At 42.6% G+C, this 14,186-nt stretch overlaps 1 long non-coding RNA gene across 1 annotated transcript; it reads right to left on the reverse strand.

Moving 5' to 3' along the window:
* Window positions 1-2,627: 2,627 nt before the first annotated feature.
* LOC139074188 (uncharacterized) lies at window positions 2,628-5,714 on the reverse strand. Its single transcript, XR_011523725.1, has 2 exons — window positions 5,609-5,714; window positions 2,628-3,176 (listed from the first exon to the last, which is right to left on the reverse strand). It is a non-coding gene; the product is annotated as an uncharacterized lncRNA (long non-coding RNA).
* Window positions 5,715-14,186: the final 8,472 nt, after the last annotated feature.

Here is a 14,186-nt window from a genome sequence, read left to right on the forward strand (position 1 = left end):
AGTGGTACGAACGCCTGCACCTTATTTACGCCATTTTATAAAGGTCAATATAAATGGAAGTAGTAAGAATAGGAATTAAAGTCAGTCATCTTAGATTTCAATATTAAATCTGAAGTCACTTGATAGTCCTCCATGACTCAAGGCAAATTGGTTTGATTTCTCAGAGTGTCAGCATCTCCGTCTATAACATGAAGATGGTAATCTCTGTTTTCCTGGAACTATTTCAGGATCAAAAGGGATATTACAGGACAAAGGGATCTGGAATCGAAACATCAAGGATTCAAGCTGTTATCATTTGCTACTGCCTTGAGCTTCACGGGATCCAGTTTCAGGCTATCCTTCAACATAACATTTACACCCACCAACAAAGGCGTGGGCATTGTCTTACTCTGAGTTGCAAGCTAAATATCCGACATGGTGGCTCTTCCAGGCCTTTTGCTTAGACTCCAGAGCTGAAGTCTGAAATTCTTCTTTTCTATTCTTACTCGTCTACAGTCTATAATATGGCACAGAGTGGGCCCAGCTGGAAACGGGCAGTGGAACGACTAGCTGAGTTAAACAAGAAAAAAAAAAAGGCACACTTCTTTTTGTGAAATAAAATTGCTTTCATGAGTTATGCAAATTTTTTTCTCCCTGCCTTTTTCCTCTTGGTATCCAGGAGAGTCTCATTAGCTCTTAAACAGCTCTCCTAAGCAGTTCAATCCTTGTGCATTTGTTAGTCCAACATGATGTGCTTTAACTCCACTCTGTTCTCAAGCCTCCAGGGTGGCTGGGAAGGGAGTGAGCAGGGAGGGAGGAGTGGTGGGGAGAGCAAGGGAGGAATGGTTCCTTTGGAGAAGCATTTGGAGGAAGAGAACTAAACCAGGTGAGCATTTTCTCTGTGCCAGGAGCATTGCACAAATTAGTTTATTTTATTCCCACAATAATACTGCATTGCAGGCTGTTTTATTTCCACCAAAGAAATTGAAACTTGAAGAGTTTAGGTAACATACCTAAGATCTAACAGTTAGGAAGCTGTGGAGCCAGAATTTGAAGCCTGATCTAACTTTGAAGTTAATATTCTTTCAATGCTACCAGGCTGTGGCCTCCACAAAGCCACTCTATCCAGAGAGGTGACAATGACCTTTCTTTCTTTCAGTGCAATTCACTGAATCCTCTGTCCCACTGGGGAAGGTTAGTAATAGCCAAAGAAATTCAGTATCTGAAGGACGTCCCTGCTCCATCCTTCCCACCTATGGAGACTATTTCATCCCTGCTCCTCCCTCCTAAACTCCATGCAGAGTTACGGCTGGGTTTTCAGACCCAAGGCTTATATTTGGCAATAAACCACCAAAAATGAGTGAAATCTTAGGGGAGGGAGCATCAGTAAGAAGATAAGGAGACTTGGGACCTAATAATGATGTTAATAATAGTAATAATCATAACTGGCATCTCCTATTACTATTTGCCAACCACTTCTCCATATATTAATTCATGTAATCCTAACAATCCTATGAAATAAATCCTATTAACTATATTTTAAAGCGGAGGCACCAAGATACGAGACAACGTGGTCAAAGTTGCACAGCTAGTAAATGGTAGAACTGGATTTGAACCTAGAAAGGATGACTCCAAAGCCCGGTCTCTTAACCACTTTGCTGGTCATTTCAACCACCTGGGAGCTTTTTCAAAATGCCAGTGCCTGGCTCTCACCCCGAGATGTCGTATTTGGTACGAGATTGGGTCAGGGCATTGGTACATTTTTAAAAGCACCTGGGTGAATTGGAATTGGAGCCAGCGTTGAAACTCTGTGTGACCCAGTCATTCCATCTCCCTGTGCCTCAGCTTCCTCATCTGAATATGGGGTGGGGGGAGGGTTGGAACTGTGAGGGATATTTTGAGATGTCACAATCAATGAAGAGTCTTATTAGCATTTGGTAGGCAGCTTTCAGAACGCTAAATGTCAAGTGATGCTCAAAACAGTCTTGCCTAAGGAAGAATTTTCTTGCCCAAATTGGCAACAACACCCCACTGGTATGATGTGAAGGTGCCCTTCGGCTCTCAAAATCTGTGTGCCCCTAATTCTAAATTCTGAGTATCAAGGGAGATGGAAAGCTTTCTCTCAGTGCTGAATGGATTATTGTACCTTAAACTTTTTAACCAGTGAGCAGTGATGGAAGACCCAGGCAGGTCTGTAGGCCGACCTCCTTCAGGGTCAGTGTCTCCACGACTGGGAAAGTGCATCACCGGTCTGGGCATAGGGCTCCTCATTTACAAAAGGAGATTTTAAAAAATTTGAAAGCATTCTTCTAACAATCAAATAAAACATTGCAAATCACAGAACGTGTGCTTGGCACATAATAAATAGTTACAAACAGAATACACATGTGAGATGAAAGTAATATCATTTTCCTCATTGGGTTGATTAGAAAAGAATCTATGCTAATTTATGTAAAGCATGATAAAAGGAACACAAATAATAATTATAAATACTCAGTAGGATGATGCCTTCTAATTGTGTGCTCATTGCATTTTAAAATTTTGGTGTATTTCAATAATTGCAAGAAAGAAAACTAAAGAACAAAGCATGTAAAAATTATTGCTGTAATTCCCTGTATAATCCCATCCCTTAACACACACACTTTAGAAAGAAGGAAACATCCCCGAAGAGGATACTTTATTTGCAGGTTAGTGGGAGGAAAGTGAAGAGGCCTACTGGGGAGTCCAGAGAGCCAAGTCACTTTACATTTGAAAAGGGATGTCAATGTTGGGGCTACAAGAGAGAGAGGGAAGAAGGTAGAGTTGTTGTAAGGGGACCTTGCGAGAGGGAAAGGCAAGGGATAAGTGGCTTATCTTCATCTTTGTCTTTCCATAGAATCCTCAGTAAAATATTCATTTTTTTAAAAACCCTTGTGAACTTGAATCTATTTCCTGAATTTGTTAAAGGAAAGTGCTGGGTCCCCCTTCAAGTCGGTTTTGAGGCAGGAACAATGGCTGTTCATGGGTTTCTACACTCAAAAAATGTAAAAATTTCTGAATTGTTCATCACTACATTTCTCCTCTATAGCCCTGGTTTGCATTGTAAAGAGTGTAGGTGACCATCGCCAAGGAAAGGGAAAACCAACGGGGGGGAGGATGCCCATCTGGATACTATTTAGCAGGAAGAAGCAACAGACTAGGTTGTTTACCAGCAACAGCTAGAGAATATAAAAACAGAATGAAGCAATTAGCACAGTGCAATTTAAGTAAATGTAAAACATTCACACAATAAGAACGCTACATTTTACAAGGATACATAAAATTCAGAGATTCTTATTCAACACATCAGAATGGTGAGATCAGACAGTGCAATAGGATTAGAAGGGAATGCAGTGGATGGGTGGGTGGATACACGAATGTATGGATGAATGGATATATGGATGGATGAACGGATGGATGAATTTGAGAAGTCAAACAAACAAGAATGAGAGGACTTGAGGGAGCCAATGATCACGGAACTGGGGAAAATGATTAACTCAACTCTTCACACCGTCCCACATCACCTTTCAAAACATTCCTGCAACAACCCAGAAATTGGTAGCAGCAGCAAAATGAGGACTCTCCTTCTGCCTTGTCCAGGAAGCTTCCAAAATTAGTGCAAATTGGTAGACCTTCCCTAATAAATGTGAGAGCTAGTTTTCCTGATTTTAAGAAGTTAAAATACTGTTTCAAAGCCAATCTGAAAAGGCTACATCATGTAATAGCCCAACTGTATAAAATTCTGGGAAAGGCAAAACTGTGGAGACAATATAACGATCAGTGGTTGCCAGGGCTCAGGGATGAGGGAGCGAGGGATGAACAGGTGGAGCACAGAAGATTTTTAGAGCAGTGAAATTATCCGTACGACACTGTAATGGTGGATACATGGCATTACACATTTGTCAAAACCCATAAAACATACAACACAAAGAGTGAACCCTACGTGAACTATGGACTTCAGTTATAGTAATGTATCATTATTGGCTGATCAGTTCCAACAAATGCACTGCACTAAAACAAAACCAAGGCAAACAAACAAATAAAATATTTCAGTACAAGACATTGTACATAACACAAGAGCACAAGAAGCAGAGAGCTACATCAAACTGAGTCTAAGATGGCAATCATACTGGGAGAAGTTGATGTCACATGATTCCAGGCAGACCAGAACCGGACTCTGAAAAGAATATATTTTCTCTAAGAGAAATGGGATAAATGGGCACACTGCTTGAATAACAGGTGCCTAAGCTGGAATTGGTTATGCAAATACTCTTATGGAGAAAGACATGTCTACTTTCCTTTGCATACAGGAAAATAATTTTAGCAGCTACAGAATTCTGGGATAGGAGAAAATGAGGTGTCCATTTTATTGATTAAGTTTTTCCAGTGAATTTTCAAAACCAGAGGGAGCACATTGTAAAGTGATATAGTCCTTGCATTAAAAACTATATTCCTTTAAATTTACATGTGTGGATCTCTTTCTCCTCCATTGTAAGGGAACTAAAAGGGCTAATTGATAAGGAATCGTTTGAAAGCAGTGTGAAAATATGCATGTGTCTTGGTAGAGGCAAGGTGGAGGTAGAAATGGATCCTCCCATTAAGAAGAATTTGATATGAACTACCCTGACAGCTGGCAAAGAAAGTGGGTCTAGAACAATGGCCTAAAGAATTATCCTGAAACCTTATCCATGGCCACTAATTTCACCAGGGACTATCATAAAACACACTCATGTTGCAATCCTTTCCTCAAGTTCTTCGAGAGAATAGTGTGTGAGGAGCCATACAATGACACTTGATAACTAGTCAAAGAGACAGAACCACATTTTAACAAAACTCAGCAGTCTCTAAATTCAGCACAAGCCAAGTGGCTCTTCCAACTGACCTGTAGAAAGAACACATAATGGAGAAAGGCTAAGGAAACAGAAGGTTATGATGTAGTAGAAAAAGGCTACTATTGGAGTGAAAATGATCTGGGCTCTAATACCAACTCAATCACTTACTACTTATGTGGCCTTGGACCAGTTAGTAAACCTGATGCAGTCCAAATGTCATCATCAGTAAAATGGGAGGGGTAATATTTACCTTTCAGAGTTGTTGTAAGTAATCAAAACAGTAAATATATACCACAATGCCCAGCACACAGTTAGTAATTAATGTAGGTGGCCATCATAATTGTAGTCCACATTTAACATAAGTCCTAATCTCCCAACAGCAGTGCCACGAAAGGGTTTATATAGAGAGAATTCCTCTGAAGTCCTCAAAAGGGAGAAGGATATCTCACATTACTGTTCCTCTGTCCTCTTCTCAAAACACACAGGGTGGCAAATGGCTTCCATGGCTGCAGTGGAAAGTCAGTCCTTATCACCAGTAATCACCATTGTCATCACCATCACAAGAGCAGTAAAAAAAGTGCCTGGTATTTGTTTAGTGCTTTCTTAAATGTTAGCTCAGGCTCTCTGACCCTCTCGTTTTCCTGCCTTGCTAAAGCAGGGCACTGACTGGCTGATATTGCTGCGGCTGGTGATTCACCTCTTCCCTGGGCCTTCATGTCCCTCGCTTGCTATGTGATAGGAAATTCATTTCCCCACAGAAACAAAGGCTGAAGCCCTACCATTCGTCCTAATGACGCTGTTCCTCAGTTCACTCATGTGAGAGCTGGCCTGGGAAGCAACCCACCATCTTGTTTCTGTACAGATGGAGGGTGTTCTAAATTCCACTTTGCTTTGGAATTTAGACTTTGGAACACACTCTACAGATCAGGATTTCCGTTTTCAGACCAATTACTTTACTTCCAACAAAGGCTGCCTAAGTCAACAGGAATCCCTAATTTCTTCTTTCATGTCTGGGTAGGCAGTCAGCTGGCCAGGAGGCAAGGGGCTTGGGTCTATAGGCTCTTCCTTTTTCCCAGTATTGGGAAACCAAGTTTGGGATTTCGCTGCTCAGCTTCCTGCAAATGCCGTATAACTGGTCTTTATGGCTATCTGCTTTTCTAAACTTATGAATGTAGATTGCTCAGTACGGCCCAGCAGAGTTATTTTCATAGACTCTGATAGAGTCTGCCAACACATTCGTATGACCACAGCTGTGGCTGTATCTGGAATGAGAGGAAAGAAGCCATCCAATCAGGAGGCAACATTGCGACGTGACCCCTACCCAGCATCTCTTTCTCTGAGCTATTTATTTTCCTGTTGCGGTTGTACTTCCACAGTCCTTAATCTCTTATTCTAACACCTCTGGGTTCTGCAGTTTGTCTCATCAGTATAAAATAAAGAAGGAATGACACAGTTTTGGTCTCCAGGTGTCGAGCTTTAACAAAACCTCACTTTATCCTTACAACAACCTTGTGGGATAGGTGTTACTATACCCACTCTGTAGACGAAAACGCTTAAAACCAGAGACTCAGGAACTTTTCCAAGGTCACCCAGCTGGCAAACAGCAGATTCAGAGGCGGAATCCAGATTTATCAGACTCCAAATCTTGTATCTTTAATCAATAAGCTGCAGTTATTTAGCATTGTATCATTTTTAAAGTAGATCATTTTGAAAGTGTAGGACTATTATCTGAGCTTCCTCTCAGTCCTGGGAGGTAGACAGGCAGACACTGCTCTCGCAACTTGTCAGGAGAGGACAGGGAGATTTAGCTGGAGGACGACTCGGCCTAGGTCCCCAGGCAGCAGCCAGCAGTAAAGGGAATGCGGATTTTGGGGTCAGACAGACCTGGATCTGGGGCTGCCCCTGACTATGTGTATACCTGTGGAAAGTCACCCATGTTCTCAGGTCCTCTTGTAAAATGCAGCTAATAACACCTCCCTAAGAGGAGGTTTTCTATGAAACAGACAATTTGGGGGCCATCTAACAAAATGTTTAAAAGTGTGCATGGTTGAGGGGCTGGCCCCGTGGCCGAGTGGTTAAGTTCGCGCGCTCCGCTGCAGGCGGCCCAGTGTTTCGTTAGTTCGAATCCTGGGCGCGGACATGGCACTGCTCATCAGACCACGCTGAGGCAGCGTCCCACATGCCACAACTAGAAGAACCCACAACGAAGAATACACAACTATATACCGGGGGGCTTTGGGGAGAAAAAGGAAAAAATAAAAAAATCTTTAAAAAAAAAAAAAAACTGTGCATGGTTGAGTAAGACTGCCTGTTTTAAATGATTCTGTGACTTCAAGAAAGTTATTTAACTTATGTTTCTGTGAAAAGAGTATAATAATAGCACTTAATTTGTGGGGTCATTGGGAAGTTTAAATGATATAACTAGTAAAATAATAAAGTGCAAGCACCCAATAAATATTAGCTGTTGTTATTTGTAAAGCAGATCCCAATGTGCCTAATACGTAATAGACAATCAATAAATGCCAATCCTCTCCACCACTTGTTCTCCTGTGCTAGAATATGCAAGTCAGGATAACGTCCTCCCTGTTTGGGGTGGGGGGGTGCCTCTCTGCCCTCGTGACTTTCACTTGCTGGAGCACAGGCCTCCGGGAGCCAGGTAAATGAAGGCAAGAGATGCCATTTTCAAATTTAATAAACTGCAGCCACTCACAGGGGCATGTCTCATTCCCACTGGCAGGTTGTAGACAGTCTTATCTCAATTACCTGTGACTGATTTTAATACAAGGCGAGCTTGGTTCACTTAGTTCTCCACATGCACCCTCAGCCTCCTCCTGAGCCCCAGGTGGGATCTGCTCAGAGAGTGTAAGCCCATCTTAATATCATCCTGGGCAAAACATAATTAGAAAACTAAATCAGCAGCCACAAGAAGAGCGTCATGCTTTCCGACGCCATATATCGAGGAAGTGGAACGTTGGGGTTTCATGTTTGGACTTCTTTGTTTGTGTTGGATTCTTCACATCACTACTTCTCTGTATCAGTAGAGAAAATCAAGAAGACGGGGCATCTATCAAGGTTCCAGTGCAGAGGTGAGAAAAGTAGGCTGGTGGGCCCAATGCTGCCCACTGCCTGTCTTTGTAGGTCAAACATCATTAGAACAAAGCCACGCCCATTCATTTACATATTGTCTATGGCTTTAGAGCTACAATGGCAGAGTTGAGTACTTGCAACAGAGACCAGATGGCCCGCAGAAAAAGATGGCACTTTACAGAAAAAGGTTTTTGACCCCTGCCCCAGTGTATCCATAAGAGAGACAGCTCTGGAACAGCCCAAGAGGGGTCTTCTTCCTGCCCAACACTGATAACCAGCACCTATGCCCAAGTCCAATGAGTGGCTGGTGCTGCAGAAGAATGGATGCTCGGGCTCCTGACGTAACCTGGCAGATGATGAAAACACCTAAGAGATTACGGCTGCAAGTGGCTTTCCTGGATTGCCCTGTGCTCGTTGCTCCCAAGGGGTAGGAGCCCAGGGAAGACCTGCTAGGTCCTGCATGCTCTGGAGGTTGCCTTAGAGCTGATCCGATTCTTGTGGCAGGAAAAATGTTGTGTGGTTGGGATAATCTCCCTACTGACGGTTGCTAGAGCTCCATAACTCAGCCTCGGGGGCCTTTATGTCAAGAACTGTAGACTACAGAGATGGAAGTTGATTAACAATTACTCGTGTGCCCAAGAACTCCCTGGGATACCAGCTAATAATGCAGATTCCTGGCTATACCCAGAGAGCCCCAATTGAGTAACTTGAGGTGAGGTCCAGGAACCACTGAAATATTTTTTTAACAAATATTACTGGTTTTGTTGTTGTTGTTTATGTTGGGAACCCAGGTAAAACACTTTGAGAAACAGCACCCTTGTCCTGCGATCTCAGTTATTTTGAAGTTGCAGACTACGTGAGAATCTTACAAAATCTATGGAAACTTCCATCAAGGGAAGAAATATAATGTATAGATACATCACACCCAAAGTTTCCTACAACTTTAGAGGGTTCTGGGCTCTCTAAACCCATCATTAAGAACTCTAAGTTAAGAGCTATCCTAAAATAATGGATGAGAGAGAAAGTATGTGAGAGCAGTGATGGACACATTTGAGGACCACACTCCTGACAGCTGTCACCTGCCCTTTCCCCTTCTGGGGGGCTTGCAGGAAGAGTAGTTCCTCCTCTGTGATATGGTTGTGTGATGCTTGCCCAGAAGGTACGTGAGGTCACACGCACGAAAGCAAATTGCAAACTCTGAAGTGCTATGCATACACAGGGGAGCGTGATGATGCAATATCAGCCATAAGGGGCTGCCTTCCAGATTCACATCATCCTCAGAACTGTCATGGCAACTCCTCTCCACCATGTCCTTCAAGTCCAGTCTTGACCAGACAAGCCGCCTGTCCAGTTTTCCTTCGTGCCACAGTGATGTGAAGAATTTCACCTGGTGAAATAACTGACCACTGGGCATTTCCACTGTGGAGCCCCGCCAGCCCCCCACACTCAGTGTGCCCAGAACCCATCATGAAACTCTGGATTCTGTTGAAACAGGATGATATTTTGTGATGTTAATTCATATCCCTTCCCCCTTGGTATTTTTTTCTTTTTCTTTTTCTCCTTCTTCCCCCTCTCACCCAGTCATATTCAGTTCTTTCCACAGGGAAGATAAGCAGAAGTTGAGGTCTCCCTCCATAGGAGAGGAGAGGCTATTTTATATCAGGTGACCAAAAGTTTCCCCTGAGTGGGGAACATCATAGAATAAATCTGAAGAAAGCTTGGGAGTGAGTCATGAATATGAGCAGAGCAGAGTGATCTAAACCAAGAAGAAAGCAAGCACCTTGGCCTGAGGTGGGATCTGCATCATGGTTTTAAGGAAGAGAAAGGTGAGCGTGGCTGCACGAAGTGAGAAAGGAGAGGAGTGGTGGGCGAGGGGATCAGAGGGACCAGATCTGGCCAGCCTTGAGGTCAAGCTCAGGACTGTGGCTTTTGTTCTGAGTGATTCAGCAGTTGGAACTTAAATTTGAAAAGGATCACTCTTATTTTGTGTTAAGAATCAAAATCACTTTTTCCAAGCCTCTCTCTTCCTGAGTAGGGGCCAAGGCAGAAGCAGAGAACCCAATTAGGAGGCTTGTTCACAGCCCAGGCAAGAGATGACTAAAGGGCTTAGACCATAGACAGCAGTGCGGGGGGTGAGGGTAGTGGGATTATGGCAAGGTATGGGGTATATTTTGAAAGCAGAGGCAATCACATTTTAAATGATGGATCGGATGTGGGATATGAAAGAAATGAGAAGACCAAGATGACTGCAAGATTCAGAATCTGACAAATCTAAGACAGCGATGACTCAAGAGGGAGCAGGCTTGGCGGTGGGAGCAGGGCTGGATGGGACGTTTGTTTTAAGCTATGTTAAACTGGAGGCGTGTGTTACACATCCACATGGAGAAAGTAGACAACTCGACAAATTAGTCTGGAGTTCAGGGGAGAGGTCTACACTAAAGTCAAGAGTTTAGTCCACACGGTTCAGATGGCGCTTGATAGCCTGAGGTTGGATGACCATGCTAAGGGAGTGGCTGGATAGAGACAAGAGAACTGGAGAACGCCAGTGGAAGAGGTTGGGCAGAAACAAGGAATCAACATAGGAAACTGAGAAAGAGGGGCTTGTGAGATAACAGGAGAAATAAAACAGAGTAAAGTCCTAAAAGTAAAGGAAATGGTCCAAGAAGCAAAAGGTAATTCAGTAATGTCAAATGCTATCGCAAGGTCAAATGAAGACTGAGAATTGACCATGGGATGTGAGCAGTGTGGTATGTTAAACTTTGTGAATTCTGAAACGTTCCCTGGAAGACATAAGAAATTATTTGTTCTAGGGAGTTGAAAGGATATTTTTAGATTGAGACTAAGAGTTGCTCAAAAGTGAAGCTAACTTGATGAATTCCCATCTGCTGAGCAGGGTGCCTGCCCTTTTCTCACCTCCAAAGAAGTGATTTTTCACCAGAGGAGAAACCTGTCACACCTTTGAGCTGCCAAGCCATAAATCTTCTTTCCACCAACTTGCTAACAGTTTTTCTTGCCACCTTTCCTGATAATCCAGAGTAATTGTTATGAAATATGGGCTTGTTCTCTCTTTCCCAGCTGCGGCCCTGCTGTCCTCTGCAGGTTCTGGGGACAGCAGAGGCTCTGTGTTTGTCACTGGCTGTTCATTAGAAGCACAGCAGATGCCGTTACCAAGAGTGACATCCTGATGAAACCAGAGGCGCCACACAGCAGCCCTGAAATCTGAGAGCCAACAGTTCCTCCTGCCCAAACATATCAGCAAGTGGCTCTGCTTTGTTCAACGTATTCTCTTTCTTGGAGAAATAGAGAGAAAATGACCCCTATTTAATCATGAGAATGAAAATCTTCTTTCACGCATGCTTTTATTTATTCCACAGAAATGTATTGAGCATCTGAAGTTGTCCAGTAGATTCCTGGGTTCAAAGTTTGATGACAATGAGCAAGCTGACATATACATCTTATGGAAGTCGCAATTAACAGAAATTAACTGAAAGGATATTTTCTCTGGGAAGAATATTGGAAGATATGGGTCTGGGGGCTATTCAGTAAGCGCAGATGTAAGTCTCCCCTGTTCTTTATGAAGAATGTGCTTAGATCAGTGGCCATGGGATTTTGCCTGTCCATCAGGAGCTCCTGCCAAATCTTGAAAATCCCTGAGTAAGGCTTACCAAGCCTCTTAAACCTCCAACATGGATCCTGAAACTTCAACAACATTCCCTTAGTGGTTGCAAAGCCTGCCTTTGCAAGCGTCATCTCTATGACAGACATCTGGGTTCCAGTCCAATGTCTTGGTATGCATCTAAGCCATTTTACTACATAGGCGACACGTTCTATAACAGTGACTTGGCATCATAGGTACACAGTTTCCTTGCAGTTCTGCATTGATAAATAGCCAGTGGACATATGCAATTGGTTATCTACACGGTCTAAGTGGGACCAATCATGGCAGGCTTGTGCAAGACCTCACACAGTACCTAGGCCACACACTGTGCTGAGCACAGGGGATACAAAGTTGAAGACAAATCTCCACCCTTAAGAAGCTCAAATGGAAAAGCGCTCATAAACATCAAGTGACTTTAAGAAAAGAAGCATCTTTTGGCAGATCTAGCCCTAGTCTTAGCTCATGAATCCTCTGGCTAAACATGTATTTCACTCTTGGCTGCTGGTCACCCAGTAACTGAAAATTGGCAAGTTAAGATCCGATAGGATTGCTTTAACAATTGCTTGAGCAATGATTTCTGCATTATAGTTAAAGCCTAACAATTTAATTCCAATTTTCATAGTTTAATATGGGGATTCCATCAAGTGAAGTGACCCAACACTAAATTAGGTTAGGATTTCTGAGTAAGTGCAGATTTACTGAATTAATCAACTAGAATGTATCAAACACTTCCTCCGAGTTGGGCATTGTGCTAAGAGCTTTACACGTATTATCTCATTTAATTCACGACCTCTGAAGCAGGTAGTATTATTGTCTCCCATTTTACAGATGAAGATAGTAAATTTTGAGTCAGGACTGAAGCCCAGGATGTCTGGCACCAGTCTCCCACCATAATCCTCATGGTAAAACATTTCTTCATGCAAGAGTGATTCAGCCACATTACATCTTGACTTGATGAATGCTAACACATTATGAATGGTTGTGCAAACCTGTGCAACTTATTCAGCAGAATGGTGAGGGTCAGGGGTGAGAGACAACAGGTTACAGCGCTCAAGGAGAGCATTGGCAAAGAAATGTAAGGATAATTTCCAGATCTCATTTTCGTCGATTCCTTTGCCTTCTTCAGTATACAACACTACTAAACAGACTCCAAAACCCAAATCTGTTTCTCTATCTTTGTGATGAACAAAGACAAGAACTTTTAAATTTTCGGAGAATAGCAGGAGAAATAAAATATAAAGTCAGGTTTCTACCCAAAATTCTCAATTGGCTAAACATGGTCCAATTCTAGTAGCTTTATACCTTTACAGGTGATGCTTCTGCATCTGGACCACACATTGCACCCTTTTCTGTCTTTCTCCTCCTGGACAATTCCTTCTCATCCTCAAAATTTAGCTCAAGCGTCACTTCCTCCACAAAGCCATCCCGAAATCCCAGCTTAAACAAGTGGCTCTCCTCTGTTTTCCCCACCATCACAGAATCATAATTGTCTGTGTGCTTTGCTATATTCTGTGCTAGGCTATGAACCTCTTTAATACAAACACTGTGTTTTACTCCTCTGTTTACTCAACATATAACAGAATGACAAATACATAGTAGGTACTCAATGAATGAAGGAATACATTCTGACATAGACGAGGTGGGTTTGGTCTGCTTACAACTAGAGTCTACCTACTTAAACTTAGTTATCAGTCCCTTGGTTGCAGTACTGAGCATGTCCACCTTCACAACCAGAAACAGAACTCATGATCTAACAGAAATTCAAATCTGGAAGAGATAACAGAGATAAGCTGGTCCAAACTCTTCTTTGTATGGATAAAGAAATGGAGGCCAGGTGGACTGAAGAGCTTTCCCCAAGATAGCCCAGATGTTCAGGGACAGAAGTGGGAATGGAACCTAGAATTTCTGACTCCTAACGCAGAAGTCTTTGCCACTTCCCCAGTGTCCTCCCACATTGGAGGGTCTCTTAGTATACTGCCGCATGAGGACAAGGTTCTTCCCAATGGATAGATTCATCTACAGTAAGAGATCCTCAAACTAAAAAATGAAAAGTTACAAACAAAAAGCAAATTAATTTCCCTACATATTCTTGAAAACAACTTGCAGAGTCTCTGGTCCCTCATAGTGCTTAACCACCATGCGTGAAATGTTTCAGAAATTCAATGATTCCGGGGCATTGTTTTTGTTTTTCTCAAATAATTTGGTGCACAAAAGACATTTTAAAAGCTTTAGAGACTGCTTCTGATCTCTGAATGGACAGTCAAGGACATCTACCATAAGGAAAATTCTCATTTCTGCCAGAATGTTGACATCAATAAATCTATTCTAAGGAATAAAGCGGCTGTTCTTGCATTTGGTGAAACACACTCCCAGCTCACAAAGTATTTTGTGCATAGAAATGCTAGCAAGCAGTGACAGACATGCAGCCTGAAGCCACTGAAATGTAGCTCAAGACCCACCAGTCACTAGAAATTTAAACATCGCTTTAGTGGGCAGTAAGTCTAGATGGCTTGCACAACACATTGTTAGAGGCACTGCTGGTGCATTGGAAAGAATAAGGGCTATGGAAGCAGAAAGATCTGCCTGAGTCCAACTCTATCATGTATTAATGC

Source organism: Equus przewalskii, chromosome 10 (assembly GCF_037783145.1).
Source record: "Equus przewalskii isolate Varuska chromosome 10, EquPr2, whole genome shotgun sequence".
In the NCBI taxonomy this organism is placed as follows: domain Eukaryota; kingdom Metazoa; phylum Chordata; class Mammalia; order Perissodactyla; family Equidae; genus Equus; species Equus przewalskii.